Source organism: Mustela erminea, chromosome 16, assembly GCF_009829155.1.
Source record: "Mustela erminea isolate mMusErm1 chromosome 16, mMusErm1.Pri, whole genome shotgun sequence".
NCBI classification, from domain to species: Eukaryota; Metazoa; Chordata; class Mammalia; order Carnivora; family Mustelidae; genus Mustela; species Mustela erminea.
Genome location: NC_045629.1, coordinates 58,540,930 through 58,562,444, shown reverse-complemented (window position 1 = coordinate 58,562,444; position 21,515 = coordinate 58,540,930). Strand labels below are relative to the sequence as shown.

The 21,515-nt window shown below is 34.7% G+C and overlaps 1 long non-coding RNA gene across 1 annotated transcript in view; it reads right to left on the bottom strand.

Moving 5' to 3' along the window:
- Positions 1-19,332, bottom strand: part of LOC116575185 — a 65,557-nt gene extending 46,225 nt beyond the window's left edge. Inside the window, exon 1 of the long non-coding RNA XR_004279641.1 lies at positions 19,232-19,332. This is a non-coding gene — a long non-coding RNA (uncharacterized LOC116575185). The remainder of the gene's footprint in view (positions 1-19,231) is intronic.
- Between the last annotated feature and the right edge of the window lie 2,183 nt (positions 19,333-21,515).

Genomic DNA, 21,515 nt, shown 5'->3' with positions numbered 1-21,515 from the left:
CATTTCTTTAGAGGTATTTAAACCAGCCTCATCACAATTTCTCAAGAACTTTACCATAATATTTTTCTACATCTTCTCTCTTCTCATTAATTAATGCTGTCTTGGTAATACTGCCTAACAGCTATATCCTTAAAATATGTATTCACTGCAGTTAAGAAAAATTAATATGAAGCTACTGGATGTTTCCTATTATGCTAATTATTATATGTTACATTGCATCTCCCTGAAGGTGAGAATACCATGAGTGCATAAAAGTACTACAGCTCAATTTTTATGGAATTTTAAGAGATGGTAGTATAAATGGCAGTATCTTATTTCAGAATTTAATGTTTATTTAACACTTTTGTGTTTCCATTATTGGCAAAGAATTTAATTTGCATTATCTCATTTAATACTACTAACGGTCTTATATACCAAGTACAACAGTTATCCAGAATTTGTACTGAGAATTGTGTTTAGAAATGTAATGTATTGTAGTGATCCAAAGGGGCATGTACACCTGAATGCTTATAGCAGCAATGTCCACAATAGCCAAACTATGGAAAGAACCTAGATGTCCATCAACAGACGAATGGATAAAGAAGATGTGGTATATGTATATACAATGGAATACTATGCAGCCATCAAAAGAAATGAAATCTTGCCATTTGCGATGACGTGGATGGAACTAGAGGGTATTATGCTTAGCGAAATAAGTCAATCAGAGAAAGACAACTATCATATGATCTCCCTGATATGAGGAAGTCAAGAAGCAATGTGGCGGGTTTGGGGGGGTAGGAAAGAATAAATGAAGCAAGATGGGATCAGGAGGGGGACAAACCATAAGAGACTCTTAATCTAACAAAACAAACTGAGGGTTGCCAGGGGGAGGGGGTAGGGAGAGGGTGGTGGGGTTATGGACATTGGGGAGGGTATGTGTCATGGTGAGTGCTGTGAAGTGTGTAAACCTGGCGATTCACAGACCTGTACCCCTGGGGCTAATAATGCATTATATGTTAATTAAAAAAAAAGAAATGTAATTTATCCAGGGTATTGTGTTATAAAGCTGGTTTTTGAAATGCACACTCTGAGCTTAGAGGTTTGAAAGTTTACTAAAACTATATGTCCCCAAGCTGAGATAAATATGATATAGGAGATCATAAAAAGCCCAGAAACACCAGACTTTAAATTCCTGGAATGCTCTTAAATATTGTCTTTAAAATGCCAACATTTGGCACATTATCTAACATATTCTTTATATTTATTAACCCAAAATGTAGGTGGTCAATAAAGACTTTTAAGCCTAAATAAAATAATTTACATACCAAGTAGTTTGAAAAATTAACACGGACAATATGGACCTCAAACTTCGGAAAAAAAGAAACCAACAACAAAAACTGTTATGTTAGTTCAAAAACGTATTCACACATTTCAATATGAGACTAGAGAACAGCTCTAGAATAACCTGGAAAGTGGAACAACAGTCAGGTCTCCAAGTTTCTCATCTTTTCTGTCCCTCTCTTTATCTTTTCTTTGAAGAACTGTGAAAATACTAAGGGTTAGCCTTTGGAAGCCAAAAATAAAGAATTGAAGAGAAAAACCTTGTAGATTTAATCCCTGATAATTAAGAACCTAGAATTTGAAAATTAAGAGGGAAAAAAAATAGCTGTGAAAAGAAAAAAAAAAAAATCTGGCTCCCACTTAGGATATAGACAGCCAAACTCACTTTAATAACAAGATGGATAATCACAAAAAGCATGCATTTTATGGAACCCATCAAAGAGTTGAAGCCACATCAAAGAGTTGAAGCCACAGGGCAAACAACTAAACTGCTACCGAAGGAAAGACGTGTGCCTCCAAAGAGACACAGGATATAAGTACTGGCTCATCAGAGAAAGAGCATGGAGGGAAGAAACACATGACATGAAGACAAATTTAGATAACCTATTTAATGAATTACTAAAGGCTGAGTGGAAATATAAAATCCTGAGAACCCTGATACAAGGCAAGGGCAAACATGTCTTCAACAAGAGCTTGTAAGAAAGTCTGGGACAGAACAGGAGATCAGAAAAAGCAGAGGAAAGCAGCTGCCAATAGAAATGAGGAATCAAGTCTCACTCAGATACTTCTCTAAGGAATGAAAGCATTTAAGCACCAGAGGAATGGTAACCACCCTTATGACCCTCCAGGACACAGGTGAAGACCAACGGAAGCTAAAAGAAGGACGCAAGAAAAGCCTTCAGCCCAAGAGAAGGGATATTAAAAAAAGTCGTCCTGGGTTCAGATCCCGTTTCAGTATTATTAGAGATCTCTTAGCAATGGACAAGAGGAGGTACCACTGAGAAAATGCAATTCCTGAGACACAGTGACGCCGAGCCCATTAGAAAATGAACAAAAGGGAACTCGTCCCCTCTTCCCTACAGAAAGAGGCTAGCAAGAACTGAGTCCCATGTATGAAAACTGTTCCCAACTGAAGGAGGGGCAAAATATGAAGAGAGAGTCTCTGGGGAAAGGGATACAGGTGAGGCTTAAAGCTGAAGAATGAGCTCAAACACTGAGAAAAATCCGTCAGCAAACTTGCTCCGTCTGAAGGAGAGGTAATTCTAGAGGAATTTAAAGCTGGCAGTGTGAAGAAGGTAACCATGATGACAACTACTCGAACAGCGCAACTACCCCCCAGTACATTAATGACTTAGCAGAGTAAGAGGCATACCTATTTACACAATGTTTACCTTAGTCACTACTATCCTAAACATGTTGTCCAGCTTTCAGTGAAAAATTAAGAGGCACCAAAAAATCAATTGCTTTTCTTGCCTTTTTTTTAAAGATTAATTTATTTATTTGAGGGGGAGGGGCAAAGGGAGAGAGAGAATCTCTAGCGGACTCATCCCTAGCAAAGAGCTTGATGTGGGGTTCAATCCCATGACCCTGAGATCCTGACCTGACCTGAAAATCCAGAGTTGGTGTGTAACCCACTGAGCCACCCAAGTACCCCTCAACTGCTTTCCAAATTAAATGTAATTAATAGAACCAGACTCAGATGATTCAGGTGTTGGAACTCACAGGCAGATACTTTGATCTTGTCTTTATTTATTTATTTATTTTTCCAGGCAAAAAACTTTAAATGATTATGATTTCTATGTTAAAGGGTCTAATAGAGCAAGTGGACAGTTTGCCTAATCAGCAGAAAGATGAAGATTACAAGAAGAATCAAATAGAAATGCAAAAAATAAAAAACACTGCACCTGAAATGAATGTTGTTTACAAGTTTGACAGTAGAGTTGACAGAGCCAAGAAAAGAACCCGTGAACTTGGAATTGATAGACATTAACCAAACTGAAAAGCATCCAGGAGTTGTACACAATATTAAACACTATGAAATATGAACAATTAGAAGTTTAGAAACAGAAGAAATGGAAAACTGTGCAAAAAAAGTATTTGAGGATATAACTGCCAAGAATATTCCAAAAATTATGAGAGACATCAAACTATATATTCAGGTCCATGAAGTTCAAAGAAGAAAAAAAAAAAACATAGCATGATTGTAATACACACCTATTAGAAAAGCAAACACAACAAACCTGGCTGTGTCAAGTGTTAGGAGGTACACACAGCAATGCCTGTGTCCTCAAACACTGAAGTGAGAATGCGAAATAACATTGGCAACAACTTCAGGAAACTGTTTTGACAGTTATAATGTTAAGCCTACATTTACCATATAGTATATTAATCTCACTCTTAAGAGTTTGCCCAAGGGAACTGTTTTTAAACTTCTGTTTCTAAAAACATGTAGGCAAATATTCATAGCAGCATTACTCAGAGTTGTGCCTACCTGCAAACAAAACATCCTTCAACTGGTAAATAAAATGAATAAATGATGTTAAACTCGTGCTATAAAATACTGTCCAACAATTAAAGATGCTGATAATCTCATATCTATTATACAAAATTAAAGAAGTCAGACTCAAAAGATTAGATACTACATGGTTCTATTTGTGCGACATTCTGTAAAAGGAAAATCTGTAAGAACAGAGAGCCGATATGCTAGTGGCCGTATAGGAGGAGAGGGTTTGACTATAAAGAGGTATAATTTGGGGGGGTAATGGGAATCTTCTATATTTTGACTATGGCAGCAGTTAGAAAACTGTGTTTGTCAAAATGCTTAGAACTATATATTAGAACCGTGAATTTTACTGTATGTAAATTAGGCCTCAGTAAATAGGAGTTCAAAGACAAAATCATGGGACCTTTAGTGGTTAGTAGCATTTGTGGATCTTTGTCTAGGAATCTTAGGGGGGTACTATCAGTTCAGAAAGCCTATTTCTTGATCTGATTTTCTTTCCTTTATGATGATGTCTGCTTCTAAGAATCCTGAGAAAACTTCAGTTTTAGATCCCCAAAGAGTAAATACATGATGTATTGACCGACTGTGGAAATATGCATCCAGGGATCTATGCCTTGTTTCTTAACTGCTTTGTCAGTATTTAATAGTACTTGATAAGCTCCTTTCCACCAAGGTTCAAACCAGTTGGTATTGTCTCCAGTAAAGCAGGTCTCTTGATTTAAGCTCATGCAGAGATCTCTGTGGTTTATTTATGGGAAAAGCCACTTGTACCTATTGGGTATATCTGGTATATACCAACCTGGATATGCTACATTAAACCTTTATAGTAATTAGTCACATCAATCTGTAAAAGAACAGAGTCAAGACAGACACATAGGCCATATGTTGACCAGCTCATACAGAAATAGGCTATAAATTCCTTTTGGAGTTCACCCATGACTATAAGAATTATTAACAAAGCTTTTGACAATGGCAATCGACACCCCTTAGTTTGTACAGATCTCAGTTTTAATACGCCGTTCATTCATTCAATTTATCTGAGAACTAGAATGGTAAGAACACAGAAGCTTCTAGGAGATAGAGTTTTCCATTAATCACTTTTGCATTTAATGGGTAGGGGGTCTGTTTTTAGCTAAAATGAAAACAGCTGCCTTTTGACAGAGTATAGCTTCTAGCCATGGCAGGAGGCAGGTGGGGGGGGGTGGAAAAGAGTAAGAAGATATCAACAAACAATAGAAGGAAGCAATTGTATAGAAACTGCAAATGGATGGACACTGAGACAATGATTATTAGGTATTGCTAGTGTTACACTTCAGCCAGTGTTATGAAGTAGACAGGATATGGGCTAGAAAAATTCTCAACAAATTTTAGTGAAAAGCGGCATACGCCAAGGGCACACAATGAGAAATAAAACTTGAGTGTTAGGGAAAAAAGTCCAGGGTGCCTGGGTGGCTCAGTTGGTTAAGCGACTGCTTTCGGCTCAGGTCATGATCCCCGAGTCCCAGGATCCAGTCCCGCGTAGGGCTCCTGGCTCCACAGGGAGTCTGCTTCTCCCTCTGACCTTCTTCCCTCTTATGCTCTCTCTCACTCTCTCTAAAATGAATAAATAAAGTCTTAATAAAAGAAGAATAAAAGTCCAGACTTTTGCACAGTGAAGGAAACCATCAATAAAATGAAAAAGTAACTTACTGAATGGGAGAAGATATTCCCAAAGATACATCTCAGAAGGGGTTAATATCCATAATATAGAAAGTACTTATATAACTCAACACCAAAAAAAAAAAAATTAAAAATGGGCAAAAGACCCAAATAGACAATTTTCCAAAGATATATGGGTAGCAAATAGGCACATGAAGGATGTTTTACATCACTAATCATCAGGAAATGTAAATCAAAATCGCAATAGGATATCACCTTACACCTGTCAGAATGACTAAAATGAGAAAGACAAGAAATAACAAATGTTGGCAAGGATGTAGAGAACAAAAGGAACTCACATGCACTATTGGGAGTGTAAAATGTTTCAACCAATTTGGAAAACAGAATGGAGTTTCCTCAAAAAATTAAAAATAGAAATACCATTCGATTCTGTAACTCCACTACTGGGTATTCACCCAAAGAAAACAAAAACACTAATTCAATAAGTTGTATACATCCTTATGTTTATTGCAACATTATTCAAAATAGCCAAGATATGCAAGCAACCCAAGTGTCCACTGACAAATGAATGGATAAATAAGATATGATATGTAAACATAATGGAATATTAGTCGTAAAATAGATGAAATCTTGCCATTTGCAACTACACACATAGACCTAGAAGGTATCATGCTAAATAAAATAAGTCAGACAAAGACAAATACTGGGGGTGCCTGGGTGGCTCAGCGGTTTAAAGCCTCTGTCTTTGGCTCAGGTCATGATCCCAGGATCCTGGGATCGAGCCCAGCATCGGGCTCTCTGCTCAGTGGGGAGCCTGCTTCCTCCTCTCTCTCTGCCTGCCTCTCTGCCTACTTGTGATCTCTGTCTGTCAAATAAATAAATAAAATCTTTAAAAAAATACTGTATTATTTCACTTATATGTGGAATCTAGATGACAAATGTACAAATAAACAAAAAGCAGAAATAGACCCATTAATTCAGAGAACAAACTAATGGTTGCCAGGGGGGAGGGGAGATGGACAAATTGGGTAAAGGGGAGTGGGAGATACAGGCTTTTGGTTATGGAATAAATAAACCATGGGATAAAATTTACAGCAAAAGGAATATCGTCAACAGTATTTAATTGTGTTGTATGACGACAGATGGTAGCTACACTTGTGGTGAGCATACATAGCATGATGCAGGGACTTGTCAAGTCACTATGTCCTCTACCTGAAACTAATGTAACACTGCATGTCAACTGTACTTCAGATTAAAAAAAAATAATAGAGGTCCAGCCCTACTAATTATCTGTTTAGTGCATGTAATAAGGGAATTTGAACCGAAACAGTAACTAGTAAGAATGTTACTGAAGTTTCACTCTAGCACTGATTCTCAACTAAGGTGGCAGGGGCAAGTGTAATGAAAAATGTTGAAATAAGTAAAACCATGTTTTTGGCTATTACCATGAAGGGAAGAGATCAAAGGGCATTTACTGACTTGAAGCCAGTGACGCTAGCTGTTTCGCAGTGCGCAGGACAGAGTTACACAATAAAAAAAAATCAGCCAACATGCCATTGTTGACCTTCTGATAATACTGAAGGAGTGAATAAATACCTTGTATATCATCTTAGGGACCATCTAAAGAACCACAGTTAAAGAAGGGACACTGCGGAAGATGTTGGAGAAGGGAACTTTTCTCCAGATCTACAAATCACAACTAAGAGCACAATTTCTATTTTTCTCACTTGACATGTCTCTCCTGGCTGCTTCAGAAGCAAAACTCATTTAAACATTGTGAAGTAAATAGGCTCAGCCTTTATTGCTGGAATAACAGTGAATATGCTTAAGAGTGACGGTTTTAATTGATACGACTTTTAGAGAAATCAAAGCATGTCTGTGTGTAGGGTGTGTTGAGTTCTTTGGAGGAAGATTTATATTTGTAATTATATTTTCCTTTGCCTAACCTTAAAGCTCTTTTGCATATGCTAGCACACACAGACTAATAAAAAGACATATTCCACGAACACTTAGGAGTTAATGAAAGAGAGTACAGTATTACACATTCTCCATGAATAAAGCCCTGGGAAATCCATAAATACCTGATATGTTATCTGTAACCTTATTTAGTATTTAGCCTTTTACTATAATTAACAGCAGGTGACAAAATCTTTTTTGTAAATAAAAAATATCGATATTTTATAAAGGCTCAAATATATGTTTAAACCCCACCATTTAATGATACAAGTTTATAGAATCTTTGAATTTATGGTCACTGGTCACCATACACATATTAATATAACTAAAAAATAAAAGTACATAAAAAGGATATGAAATTCCAGAATTGGCAAGTCTATAGGCAACAAAAAATACACTGGTTTTATCTGGGGCTGGGAGTGGATGGGCAAAGGATGGAGAGAGAATGAATGCTTATGGGTTTTTTTCTGGGGTGAAAATGTCCTAAAATTGTGGTCATGGTCATGAATATATTAAAAACAACTGAACTTTAAATGGTGAAATTTATATTGTATTAAGTGTATCTCAATAAAGTTTTAAAAAGCATATAAGGAGAATTGATTAAATGCTGAACGTTGGCATCAGAATGATGGGGTCATGGCCCAGGTGCGGTACACCTTTAATGCCCTTTTCATCACTGCTGCTTAGTGGGGGTGGGCAGTTTGCTTTTACAGCTTTGTGAGCAGCTTTCAGAACCTCCAGTTGAAATGGTGTGCAGCTGAGGAGGGCCACACTCCTCAACAGGACTTGGGTCTCCTTGGATTCCCTCCCTCAAACCCAGGGATACCATCCTGTTTGACTACTAAGCCCTGAAATGAAAGTGAGGAGGACCTAACACCTCCAAGGTCCCTTTTCCTCCTGTTCCTGCCCTGTCCTGGCTTTGGCCATCTTTAGATGGGGGGACAGGAAGGGCTACTTCATGGTCAAATGGCCTGGTCTCACTCCACTTCCTCTCCATCCTATAGGCCTTTAGTCTTGACCTCTAAAGGCTCAATAGCAGGAAGGTTTTTATAATTTTGAATTTTTGAAGCTTTAAAACAAATGAATGTTTTAGCTCAATTTTTAAAAAGGTGATCATCCATATAGTGAAGATAAACAAAAAGATACCACAACAAAAATCTTCATACTTTCCTATTAATTTTTTACAGTAAAATTACATATACTTAAATTCTAAGTTTACATAAAAATCATTTTAAGTATATCAGAGTGAAACCTGTGAAGTGCATAGTTTTCATGTAAAAAAATGAAAGTTTTTATTTTGTTACAAGCTAGACAAAATAAACCTAAAGGTTATCATGTACAAAAGATATTTTTGGGGAAAAAAAGAGTATTTGATATATGGATATAAAAATGAATTAAAAGAACCTGGCATATGGTCAATCTTTTATAGAGGAGGAAAAGAGTATCTTTTCAATAAACAGTGCTGGGAAAACAGGACAGCTACATGTAAAAGAATGAAATTGGAATACTTTCTAATACCATACACAAGAATAAACTCAAAATGGATTGAAGACCTAAATATGAGACCTGAAACCATAAAAGTCCTAAAAGAGAGCACAGGCAATTCCCTGACATTGGCCACAGCAAAGTTTTTCTAGAATGTCTCCTAAGTCAAGGGAAATAAAAGTTTTAAAAAAATTACTGTGACTATATCAAAATAAAATGTTTGCATGACAAAGTAAACAACAGAACAAAAAGACAATCTACTGAATGGGAGAAGATATCTACAAATGATATAGCCAATAAAAGGTTAATCTCCAAAATATATAAAGAACTTTATATATAAAACTCATCACCAAAAATCCCAAACAATCTGATTTAAAAATGGGCAGAGGACCCTGAACAGACATTTTTCCAATATACATACAGATGGCAAACAGACACATGAAAAGATGCTCAACATCACTGAGCATCAAGGAAATTCAAATAAAAACTACAATGGATATCACCCCACACCTGTTGGAATGACAAATAAAAAAACACAAGAAACAACAAGTATTGGTGAAGATCCTGTAGAGAAAAAGAAACCCTTGTGCACTGTTGACAGGAATATAAAGAGATACAGTAGGAAACAGTTTGGAGGTTCCTCAAAAAACTACAACTAAAAATATATGTTCCCATAATCCCACTATTGAGTATTTACTAAGGGAAAACAAAAACACTAATTTAAAAAGATATATTCACCCCTATGTTCATTGTAGTATTGTTTACAGGCCAAGAAATGGAAGCAACCTAAAGTGTCCACTGAGAGATGAATGGATAAAGAAAATGTATACACAGACACACAGAGGAATATTATACAACCAAATAAAAGGATGAGATTGTGTCATCTGATACAACATGGATGGACCTAGACAGTGTTAAGAAAAAAAAGTCAGAAAGGGAAAGACAAATGCCTTATGATTCTACTCATAAGTGGAATCCAAAGAAGAAAGAAGGAACGAAGGAAGGAAGGAAGGAAGGAAGGAAGGAAGGAAGGAAGGATGGATGAATGAATCAGAACTATAAAACAGGATTGATTTTTGCCAGAAGGGAAGGGGCAGGGGTTTGGATAAAATGCATTAAAAGGTAGAGGGAGATATAGACCTCCACTTTATTCCCATACATAAGTCATGGGAATACAAAGCAGGATATAAGAAATACAGTCAGTGATATTGTATTAACAATGTAATGGGATAAAAATTGTAGCTACACTTGTGAACACAGCATTAAAAAACTTGTCAAATTACTAATTTGTACATGTGAAGCTAATATAACAGTATGTGTCAACTATATTCAATCTTAGAAAATAAAAAAAAACCATGTCTAAATAAATTAATGAAAAAAAAAAAGTCTGGTAATGAAACAAGGAAAAGAAAAAGAATAAAAAGTCCAGAAAGTACAGAGAAAAAGAGAAAGAAGTCTTATTACAGATTGATTAAAGGGTTTAATTATAATAAAGTACAACTGAACTAGAAGAGTACACAAAACAATATAAACTCAGATGAAGAACAAGACAAAATATTAAATAATTATGAAAGGTATAAAATGTATGAAGTAGAAAAAGTTTATCTAAGAAAGGATCAAAGTTCTTAAGTCAATGAACATAAAAAGATTCAAGCTTCAATGTATTAAACAATTCCGAATTTCTGTATGATGACATAGGGGAATATGAAATAAATGGGTAATAATTTGGAAAAAACATTACCACTATATTACAAAAATGAGGGGATAAAGGAGGGATAGCTGCATAAATTCACTAAGTATTTTCATTTCTTTAAAAGGTACACTCATTATCTTTACTTACTTTTTGTGAATATAAATAGATTCTTAGAAATTTATAGTTTTGAGTTCATTTTTTATTTTATTTATTCATTTGTGGGTTTTTTTTTTTTTTTGTGTGTGTGTGTGTGTGTGTGTGTCAGACAGAGAGAGAGAGAGAGAGCGAGCTCACAAGCAGAGGAAGAGGCAGGCAGAGGGAGAAGCAGGCTCCCTCCTGAGCAGGGAGCCTGATGCAGGACTGGATCCCAGGACTTTGGGATCATGACCTGAGCCAAAGGCAGACACTTACATGACTAAGCTACCCAGGCATCCTGAGTTTATTTTTTTAATATCTTCTATGTAAAAAAAAAAATGTTAGCCCCGAGGCAGACAGAAATTTTACCTAAAATTTTTAATCCTCGTGTTCTTAAGAAATGTAACTTGATAGAGAATTGAGGTAGGAGGGGTCATAGGCCAAAAAATGAAAGTACACTAATATATATATAAAACATTGATCTGCAGAAGTAAATAGGATAGTTCAAAATAAGACAACTGGATGTAGTGTTGTTTATTGTTCTCATATGTTTTAAGATTTATAATACCCAGTGTGAGTGAGGATGTCAGAAGACTTCTATTCTCATACCCCATTAGAGTATAATTTGGAGGATGCTATTTGGAAAATGATGTCAGATTCTGTCAGAATTAAAAGCTGTACTTATTTTCTTCCAGCTCTTCTACTTCTAGGAATGTGTCCAATAGAAATAGTTGTTGCAGATGCCTGGGTGGCTCCGTGAGGTAAGCATCTGCCTTCAGCTCAAGTCCTGATCCCAGGGTGCTGGGATCCAGCCCTGCATCAGGCTCCCTGCTCAGCGGAGAGCCTGCTTCTCCCTCTCCCTCTGCTGCTCCCCCTGCTTGTGCCCTCACTAGCTCTGTCAGATAAATAAAGTCTCAAAAAAAAAAAAAAAGACAAAGCAAAAGAAATAGCTGTTGCTTAAAAAGAAAGAAGGAAAGAAAGAAAAGAAAGAAAGAAAAGAAAGAAAGAAAAGAAAATAGAAAAGAAAAGAAAAGAAACATTTGTTGCTCATACTAACAGAAAAAAATATACCCAAGATAAGTGTACTTTCAGGAAGAATGATTTAATACATACTAATTTCTGCCAATTACTAGCTATGTAAACTTGAACAAGCACTTAACCTGTTTAAATCCCAGTTTTCTTTTCTGAAAGATGAGTTAATATAAATATTAATGAGAGGAAGCTCTCATATGTTGATATTAATATTAAATAAGTTAATATATGTAAAATATTTCACACTTATTAATGTTTTGCAAATCCTATGTAGAGCTACGCCAGCTTTACCCATAAACATACGGACAACGTGGAGGGAGTGACAGAGCAACATGACGGAGGGAAACTGGTCACGAAAGAGCTAATGTACCAGAGGTGACCATGTACATTGACCTGCAGTGTATTTTGGGATCTTCTCATTACAGAAGTGTAGCTTTTCCTGTAGTAAAATTACTATTCCATTTTCATGTTTGTTTATATATGTATGTTTTGTCAGTCAGTGGATACAATTTTAAAAATCAAACTGTTAAACTGTAGCTTCTTCTCAGCAGGAAAACAGTGCTATGGATAAAAGTGAACTTGAATTTTTAACTCTGTGCATTTTAAGTTCTTTATTTTTTTAATAAGACCTTTTTAAATAATATAAAAACAATGTGAAGAATATTATAGAATAACATACTAATTGTACGATTATCCAGAATTTTATAGGACACATCTAATTTTTATATGAACCATGTAAGTCATAGGCAATGTGTGTGTGTGTTTGTTTTTAACTAATGAGGATGTGGAGAATCAGAGATTAAACTATTTAAAATTATTCTGAGAATATATGTTTGCACTGAGACATAAGCCTGGGTCACTGAATTTAGGCCTCATCTTCTTTTACTATGCACTAAATTTAAATTTCCTTTCAATTAACTACGTGTCCTTAACTTGGTGTTAAATGTCATTTATGAGGGTCTGTACCTAGTCTCATTTTGTGATAATGTCTTCATTTTCATTATCTAATAATTTATTAGAACATCTTTGTTCATTTTCATTTCCTACTTGGCACTGTCCTACATCCTAAGAATTCAGACCTACATATTAGTACAGTGCTACTTCTCAAGAGGCTGGGCCTCTGACAGCTCAATAAAATATCAGCCCTAAATTGATAGATACAATGTTACATATGTCTCTGCTAACATTATTATGATTCCAAATGATCCAAGTTTCAAAATTCCTTAAAAAAAAAAAAAAACATAAGATTGAATTGGTAAAAGGAAGAAATGGCATCAATAAACCTAAACTAAGGAAAATTGCTTAGAACATTTTGAAAACACACATTTTTTTCCCCCTACCATTGAAGCATTCTGCTAAGGCTGGACCTTTCTGGAGAACCAACAAATGACATTAGTGCTTCATTTAAAAATCAATATCCATGTTCACTTTATGAATTTCAATGGTTTTTAGGTACGGGTCTCTCAAAAAGCTCATTCCTTAGATGTGCTCTTGAAGATAGTGCTGACAAATGGAACTGAGCTATCAACACTTACCAACAACAATGTCTGATCTTATTTAAAGTATTTAGTTTATTCCTGATATTTTTGTGAGACTATCATTCATATTTCCTTAGTAGAGGTAAAAGAAGTATGTCCAATGAAGTAAATAGCGTAGATAATTGTTTAAAACTGCTGAGAAGACTTGGACAGGAATATTTTTTGTACAAATTAATTTCTATTATGTTTTTATTTTTTTTTAACTTTACACCTTTGTGGATCTATTTGAAGAAATAGGAAAGAAATTCTTAGAAATATATATTAATTTGTTTAGGGCTTGCTATGTACGAAGTGACTTATGAGAGGTTAATTCCTGGAGGTGAGAAAAAAATAAAACACTCTTTTCTCTTTCATGGGGACTTGCAGTGGGAGAGAATTATGTATCCTCGTATTACACAAAAGAAGAGAAAGCAGAGAACAAAAAAGTGGTATGTGTTAACCAGAAATTGTTCTGCTATTTCTGATTTTCACTTAGTTCATTCCATACCAGCCACTGTTGTGAAAGTAAGTATTGGCTCATTACATTTGGAACTATTAAGAAAGTTATTAACATTCTATGACATAACATGGGGAAGTATATTTGAAGCTTTTTAAAATTTGCTGCTTTGGGCCAACATCAGAAGAGTTTACACTTCTCATACTCATCTAAAATCTAAAGAAGGCTTGTATGCTTCCACGAGGATCATATTATTAAGTTCAGGAAATGATTTCTCCTCAAAGTCACAGCAGTACAATTAGATGAAATGCATAGGAACGCGTTCGGAGACCTCTCAGCCTCACCAGTAATCCAATCACTGAACACTATGCAAATGACCTAACAGGAATACAATCAGAACTACAAGAGCAACTAATTTCCATTTCTATTACTGCTTAATGAGATTGTGCTGTAATTTTAAGGCAGTGGAAACCTCCAGGAAGGGTGGTTTTTTTTTTTTCTTTCTTCTTCATTTATTTTTCCTTTATTGCAACTACTTCCACCAATCAGACTGAGTGAGAAATTATTGCCTTATCTGATTCCACCACTACAAAATGTTCCTAAAGTAAGTTTTTCTCCTTATGAATGTGTTTTGAAGTTTGCTAACATAAGAATTAAAAAGTAAATGTAGCCATAACAATCTTGATTTTCTTCAGTGTACTTGTGTGATATTTCATAATCTACACTCTATAAGACCTTCTTGTTCTATATCCCATCACTTAGCCTGTCAACCATTTTAATATTAAAATACCTTCCAGAGAAAGGTAATTCCTACTTCCTAGGCATTGAAATCCACTGTGTAGAAAAGTTGTTTCCAGGTTGTTTTAGTTAAGGCTAGTACAGGGCACTATTATGAAAATCACTGAACATTTGAAATGAAAGGACATTTAGAAATTATTATCCACTCACTATATTTCTCCTTCATTCTAAAAACAAGATGTTAAAAGTTTAAAATTATCTACCCAATGGTTCCGAGATCTGCTGATGGAACTACCTATCATGTCTCCTGACTTGGAGTTAATTAGGTTTGCATTTCTGTTTTCTTCTCTAACTTCATTCTTTCTTTCCTTGCATTATGACTCCATAGTATTAATAGTTACTAGACTTAAATGTTTAATCTCTATGAATTTATGCTATATGAATTGTGCTTAGTGCTTTTTCTATTTTTCATCTTTAAAACGGCCAGTGGAATAGGTACAATTATTTACCCCTTTTTATAGATAATACAGTCTGGAACGTTTAAGTGACTTTCCTAAAGTTGTGCAGTAAGTGATGTTATCAAGAAAAGAAACATATACCTATATGACTTGAAGCCAAAGGCTTTAAGCACAGCTGGAAATTACTCCAGTAAAATTCTGTGTGCTTACATTTCTCTATCTCCTGGATCCAGATATTTCACTTTCCTGTAAGGTTCACCCAAAACTAACTTTCAAAAGTACTTTTATTAACTAACTCACCCTAAGGAAAGATGAATCATGGTAACAATGTATTGTCTTTCTGGAGATATTTGATTTTTATCAAAGGGACAATGTTATAAGCCAAAAATTTAAAATTGTAGTGTTAGAAATTCACCCTTCAGTAACTGCTTATTAAAAAAAAAAAAAAAAAAAAAGACTCAGGGTCAAGAGAATCTTTGTTGTGTCCTTGATTTATTGCCTCCTATGGAGTATGATGAAAAGAGACTAAGTTTTAGAAATATAGTTTATTTCTAACTCTGACTTCAAACTCATTCATTGGAGGAATAGGGGAAGCTTACTTTATATTTTTGAGCCTCAATTTTCTTTGGAAAAAATTTGGACATAATAATAATACCCGATGCATAGAATTATTAAATTGCATTTTATAACCATTTCCTTAATTGAATGGGGAGATGAGGATACTATGAATAACTTAATTTTCAAAATTTAAAGAGATTCTATTTTATGTAAGTCGTAGATTCTTTGATTAGGAGACAACTAGGCGATCACTATGGTCTAGTGATGTTGAAATTTTTCCTCCAAGGTGATTTGATGATGCAGTTGGGAATGTAAGATGGTTAGTGGGTCTGGAATGGCTCTCTCATCTCCATCCACAAAGCACTCAGTTAATCTCCAATTTTATATAATACATGTATTTCATTCTTACATTAGATTTCACTTTAAGAATGAAACCCATGGAGGGGCGCCTGGGTGGCTCAGTCAGTTAAAGCCTCTGCCTTGGGCTCAGGTCATGATCCCAGGGTCCTGGGATCGAGCCCTGAATCGGGCGCTCTGCTTGGCGGGGAGCCTGCTTCCCTTCCTTACTCTCTGCCTGCCTCTCTGCCTGCTTGTAATCTCTGCCTGTCAAATAAATGAATAAAATCCTAAAAAAAAAAAAAAAAAAGAATGAAACCCATGGCTAAAAATAACTTAAAATTCATTGATTTTGTACAAATCCTTTACAGGTAAGCAAAATACCTTAATAATTTTCTGTACTGTATTATTATACTCTATTGTACAAAATACATGTCTCAACAAAACTGTTCAAATCAGTCTATGTTATTTGTTTTGTAACCATGTTTTTTGTATAAGATATTTTATAAGAATCTATTCTCTTCAATACTGTTTAAAATGTGTTAAGTTCAATACATGGTTTTGTAAACTCCAAGAAATATATATATCTTTTTTCTTACAATAATATATATATTTTTATCTTTAAAAAAAACTCTCAAAAATATCTAATAGCCATTCATGATTTTCACTCACACAGCCATTTTAATCTTTCTACCTGAAGTGGCTTACTATATTTTAATTACTGTTTATTTGAAAAAGAATAAATTATTCTTTATAAACTTTTCATAGTTCTGATTCTAAATGCTATATTCACACTCATTATTTAGATTGTTTTTGTCCAAATATATTAACAGAACAATTTACATTAAATCCACAGAATCTAACCAATTTCAGTTTTAACTGAGTCAGTATTATACAATATTAATTTGGCTTTTAATAATATACTAAGAACATTATGAAAACTTTAAATCAACTATAGGTTATTCTAATACTACATGAAATATTAATTATAAATTTGTTATTAAAATCTTTAGGTGGAACAATGAAGAATTTTTGTTGTATGACAGAGTGTCCATGCTTAGAAATTTTTGTTAGAAAAAGTTATAATAGGGATGCCTGGGTGGCTCTGTGGGTTAAAGCCTCTGCCTTCGGCTCAGGTCACGGTCCCAGGGTCCTGGGATCGAGCCCCGCATCGGGCTCTCTGCTCATCAGGGAGCCTGCATCCCTTCCTCTCTCTGCCTGCCTCTCTGCCTGCTTGTGATCTCTGTCAAATAAATAAAATCTTAAAAAAGAAAAGAAAAGAAAAGAAAAAGTTATATAAAATTCTGATTTTGTGTTTATTGCTATCTTTTCAGTTATGCTTTCATGAAATATGTAATATCCTTAGATAATATATTAACTTTTTCTTATTTTCTTTATAGTCTTACATTTTGCTGTGTGTAATTTTCTGTGCCTCATAATTTATGTTCAACAATTATTCTAATATTCATCCATGCTCATTAAGGCAACTGTAGGACTCCCCTATACCACAAGGTACATTTACTTGTCAGTGTATACGAGGATTCTGTTCAGTGTTTTACCATAAACAAATAGTAAAATGTTCAGTGCTCATCTGTATGTATTTATACATGTTTGCAGACATGCATGTACAGAATTTTGCTAGTTATATACCTTGAAATAGAATTGATGGCTCAAGAGGATAGACAAATCTCAAACAAAAAAGGTAAATTGTCTTCCAAAGTTCTTATATCAATTTCAATTAACACCAACAGTGCCCAAAGGTTTAAGTATTATGTTCTTCAAATCTATCTATGCCTTCATTTTTATCTATCTGGTAGATCTTAAAATAATATCTCACTGTGGTTTTCTGCTCCCCTGATTATTATGAGATAGAACATCCTTTCTAATGTTTTGGGGCTATATTTATTTCTTCTATTAAATTCATCTTTGTATCTCTTGATCACTTTATATTAATTTGAACCTTAAATTTTTTGTATACAGAAGTTATATATCCTGGATAGTATTCCTTTGTCAATTAGAAGTGTTATAATTTCTTTGTCTTAGTTTATAAATTTCCCTCCTTATTCTTTAAATTGTATCATTTGAGGAATAAAATTAACTTCCATTCCTAATATACAAAGGCATTTTACAATTGAGTAGATGCTGACTTTTATCATGCATTTATTCTTAATGAGATGTTTTACATATTTTTTCCCTTTAATCTGTTATACTTTCTGTTTTAGGGTTCTTCTGAGAAGCAGAAGGAGAAAAAGAAAGGTAAATATTTACATATATAACATCTATCTGTCTGGAGAGTTTTTAAGGAATTGGCTTATCTGACTGTGGAGGATGCAAACTGGAGACCCACGGAAAAGCTGATGTGGCAGCTCCACACCAAGGCAGTCTGCTGGCAAAATTCCCTCTTCCTTGAAAGAGTATTATGGACTTTAATTGATTGGATCAGGCCATACCCAGTTAGGACTACAACATATGAATTTTGAAGGGGTACAATTCAGCCTCAAACACTTTCCATATGTTTCTGGAGTAAACGAAAGTAAGTCATATTTATATGAATATTTATATTACATAGTTTATATAAAATGTGTATAGATATATATATGCATGTGTGTGAATACGGGGTATAATACAACAGTCTAACATTGTAATTGAGAACAAAGAGCCTAATTGCCTGGTTTTGCATCTAAGATCCGCCACTTATGACATGTGATTTACAGATTGATAGCTTTTAGAATAAGATTTAGTATATGCTGACTACTCAGAGTATTTTCTAGGAAGTTGATAAGAGTGAGAACGTATTTATAAATTCATGTATTTGAGATTTTTTGCATTATTTTGTCCACAATATTGACATGAATGGTAGAAAAAATAATGGCCACCCCAAAACGCTCATATCCTAATGCCTGGAGCCTGTAAATATGTTCTGTTATGTGGCAGAGGAGAATTAAGGTGGCAGATACAATTAAGGTTGCTAAGCAGCTGATGTTAAATTAGGGAGATTATACTGGATTATCCAAGTGGACCCAATGTAATCACAATGGTCCTTAGATGTGGAAGAGGGAGGCAGAAGACCCAGGGTGATGTGGTCTAAGAGGGACTCAACCATCTGGTGCTGGCTTTGAACATGGGAAGGGCCGGTGAGCCGGGAAAGTGTATAACTACTAGAAGCTGAAAAGGAGGAGAACATGAAATTTCCTGTAGAACTTCGTGTAGTGAATACAGCTCTTGATTTTAGCTCAGTGAGACCTATTTTGGACTTGTGACCTCAAATCTATAAAATAATTAGTTTTCTTTTAAGCCACTAAATTTTTGGAACTTATTACAGCAGTCTTAGAAAACCACCGCAGATTTCCGAACTTCAAAGTGGAATGCTCCTATACCAAATACCTGAAAATGTGGAGGTAGCTTTGAAGTCGGGCAGTGAGCAAAGGCTATGAATATTAAAGAACAAGGCCGAGACAGCCTTGAACAGGTGAGCAGACATAAGAATGTTAACCATTCTGCTGGTGAAGACTCAGAGGAAGTGAGGACATGGTAGAGAAAACCTTACTGACATCATGTTTCAGATTATGACTCATAAATACGTACCACATCAGTTTTTGCATCATAGAATTGCCATCTAGTTAAGGAAAAATGTGTTACAGAACTTTCAGGGAGTGGAATAGGTGATGTATGGGTTTACAAGGTAAAAAATAAATGTCAGTTTAACTGCATGTTAGATCATTTTTGCTTCATTGATTAGCACCGTAAGATATCACACCATGTTAGTGCAACAAGAGTTGCCAATCAGTCCTTACTTGCAGGATGTTATCTATGACCCAAATCCCCTTCTCTAGCTTCTCCATTTTCCTGCTATTCCTTTAACCATAACTAAACTATGTATCTTTCTTTACATTCTTCAGCATAATTACAATAGCTCCTTTAAAATCCTTACCTGCTAATTCCATTGATAATATCAAGTACAGCCCAGGATGTAGGACTACATTATTGTTGTTCTATTGGCCTGAGACATTAGGACTTTAAGCCTGTACCAAGACCACCTTTGGATACCTTGTTGTGTCATGTCTCCCTCAAATTTTCACCAGGCTTTTTTAAGGATACTTTTAAAATATGGATATTTTAACATATCTAAATAATTTTGCACTGATTATAATTATTGTTTTTCTTTGCACAGATGTCTTTTTTTGGCACATGAAATATACAGAGGTGTGTCATGACTAATACTGGTTGGACAATCAAAGCACCCATACATGGTAATAGAAATTTCATAAGATTTATGATTTATAATTTTAGCATGGGATAATTTGGATCATATATTTCATAATTTACTTAACTATTTTCACATTCTTTTAGCAGATTTACCATATTTCCTCTATTTAAAAAAAAATAAATTCTGCCCTTTCCTGGGAGGGCAAGGAGGAAATATGAATTTTGCCATTTCTGTGTTTGATCTCACCCTCTCCTTTAACTAAATAGCTCTTTCAAAAGGATCTTATTTTAATTACAAGAAAGGTGGCCTTGATTGAGAGCTAGCCTTGTTGAAAACAAAACAAGCAAACCCAAAATCCAGAAGCAGCAAATAAACTCAGTATAAATAAAGCTATTCAGATATCTGTAATCAAAATAACCAAATAAATATTTTCTATTTTCAAAATTATTCTTTTTAGGATTTGACACTTTCAGAAGCCACATTTTTTTTTCCTGGCAAATTTTACCTATTACTTTCTAGAAGATGATCAGAAAAGGTAGATTTAAAACAAAATCAGCAATTGAGAAACATAAAGAAAAAAGAATTAGATTAGAGATATTCATGAAAATGTTTGGGAAAGTACTGAGTCTTTTGCCAGAATTGCACCTGTATTCTAAGTGCATGCACTATTAAGTCCCCATTTTGAAATATTTAAAAATGATCTTTTAAAAACAGTTAACATTCTCTGTACATAAACATCTTAAAATCTCTTCAGCTCTGACTGAGATAATGAGATAAGCATAGCTGGAATCCTAATATGATTGTGCTGTATGCTTTCATTTTTGTCCACAGTTCATAAATAGCTATATTATCTGTCAATGCTCTGATTGCACTTGTGAAAGAAATAATATGTTTTTGGAGTGAAAAAGAAGATATGCATCATCAGTCCTTTAAACATATGATATTTGATACAGTTAAGAGCATTATAATATACCAGTGTTGTCTTCTCTCTGTAACAGTGATACTGCTGAAATATGCTCAGTAGAGTGGAGACCATAAATTGCTTTCCCACAATAGCAGTAAAATGCTGACATTAGTCACCTATACTCTTTGGTCAGCCCTCTCGTAACAAGCTTGGCACACCAGCTATATTTTTTGTTTTATTTTAGGTGTACCGCTTGTAGTTTACTTACACCTCTAAAGATGGTATCTGAGATCTTAAAGCAGCATTAGGTTATAAAATTAGCTGTGGAACCCTGTTTCCAAATGAAATCTTTCTTTGAGACACACTATGTAAATCTCATAAAAGTTGAGCTAGAATTACAGATGAGATTAAATTCTCTCTCCCTTCTGCCCCTTCCTAGGTTTTCCCAGAGAACATTCAGCCCAGAACCCTATGAATCACTATTTAACCCCCCCATAAACTAATGCCTCTTTAAAAAAAAATTCAAGCATCAAAAGACCAGAATGATATGCTGAAAA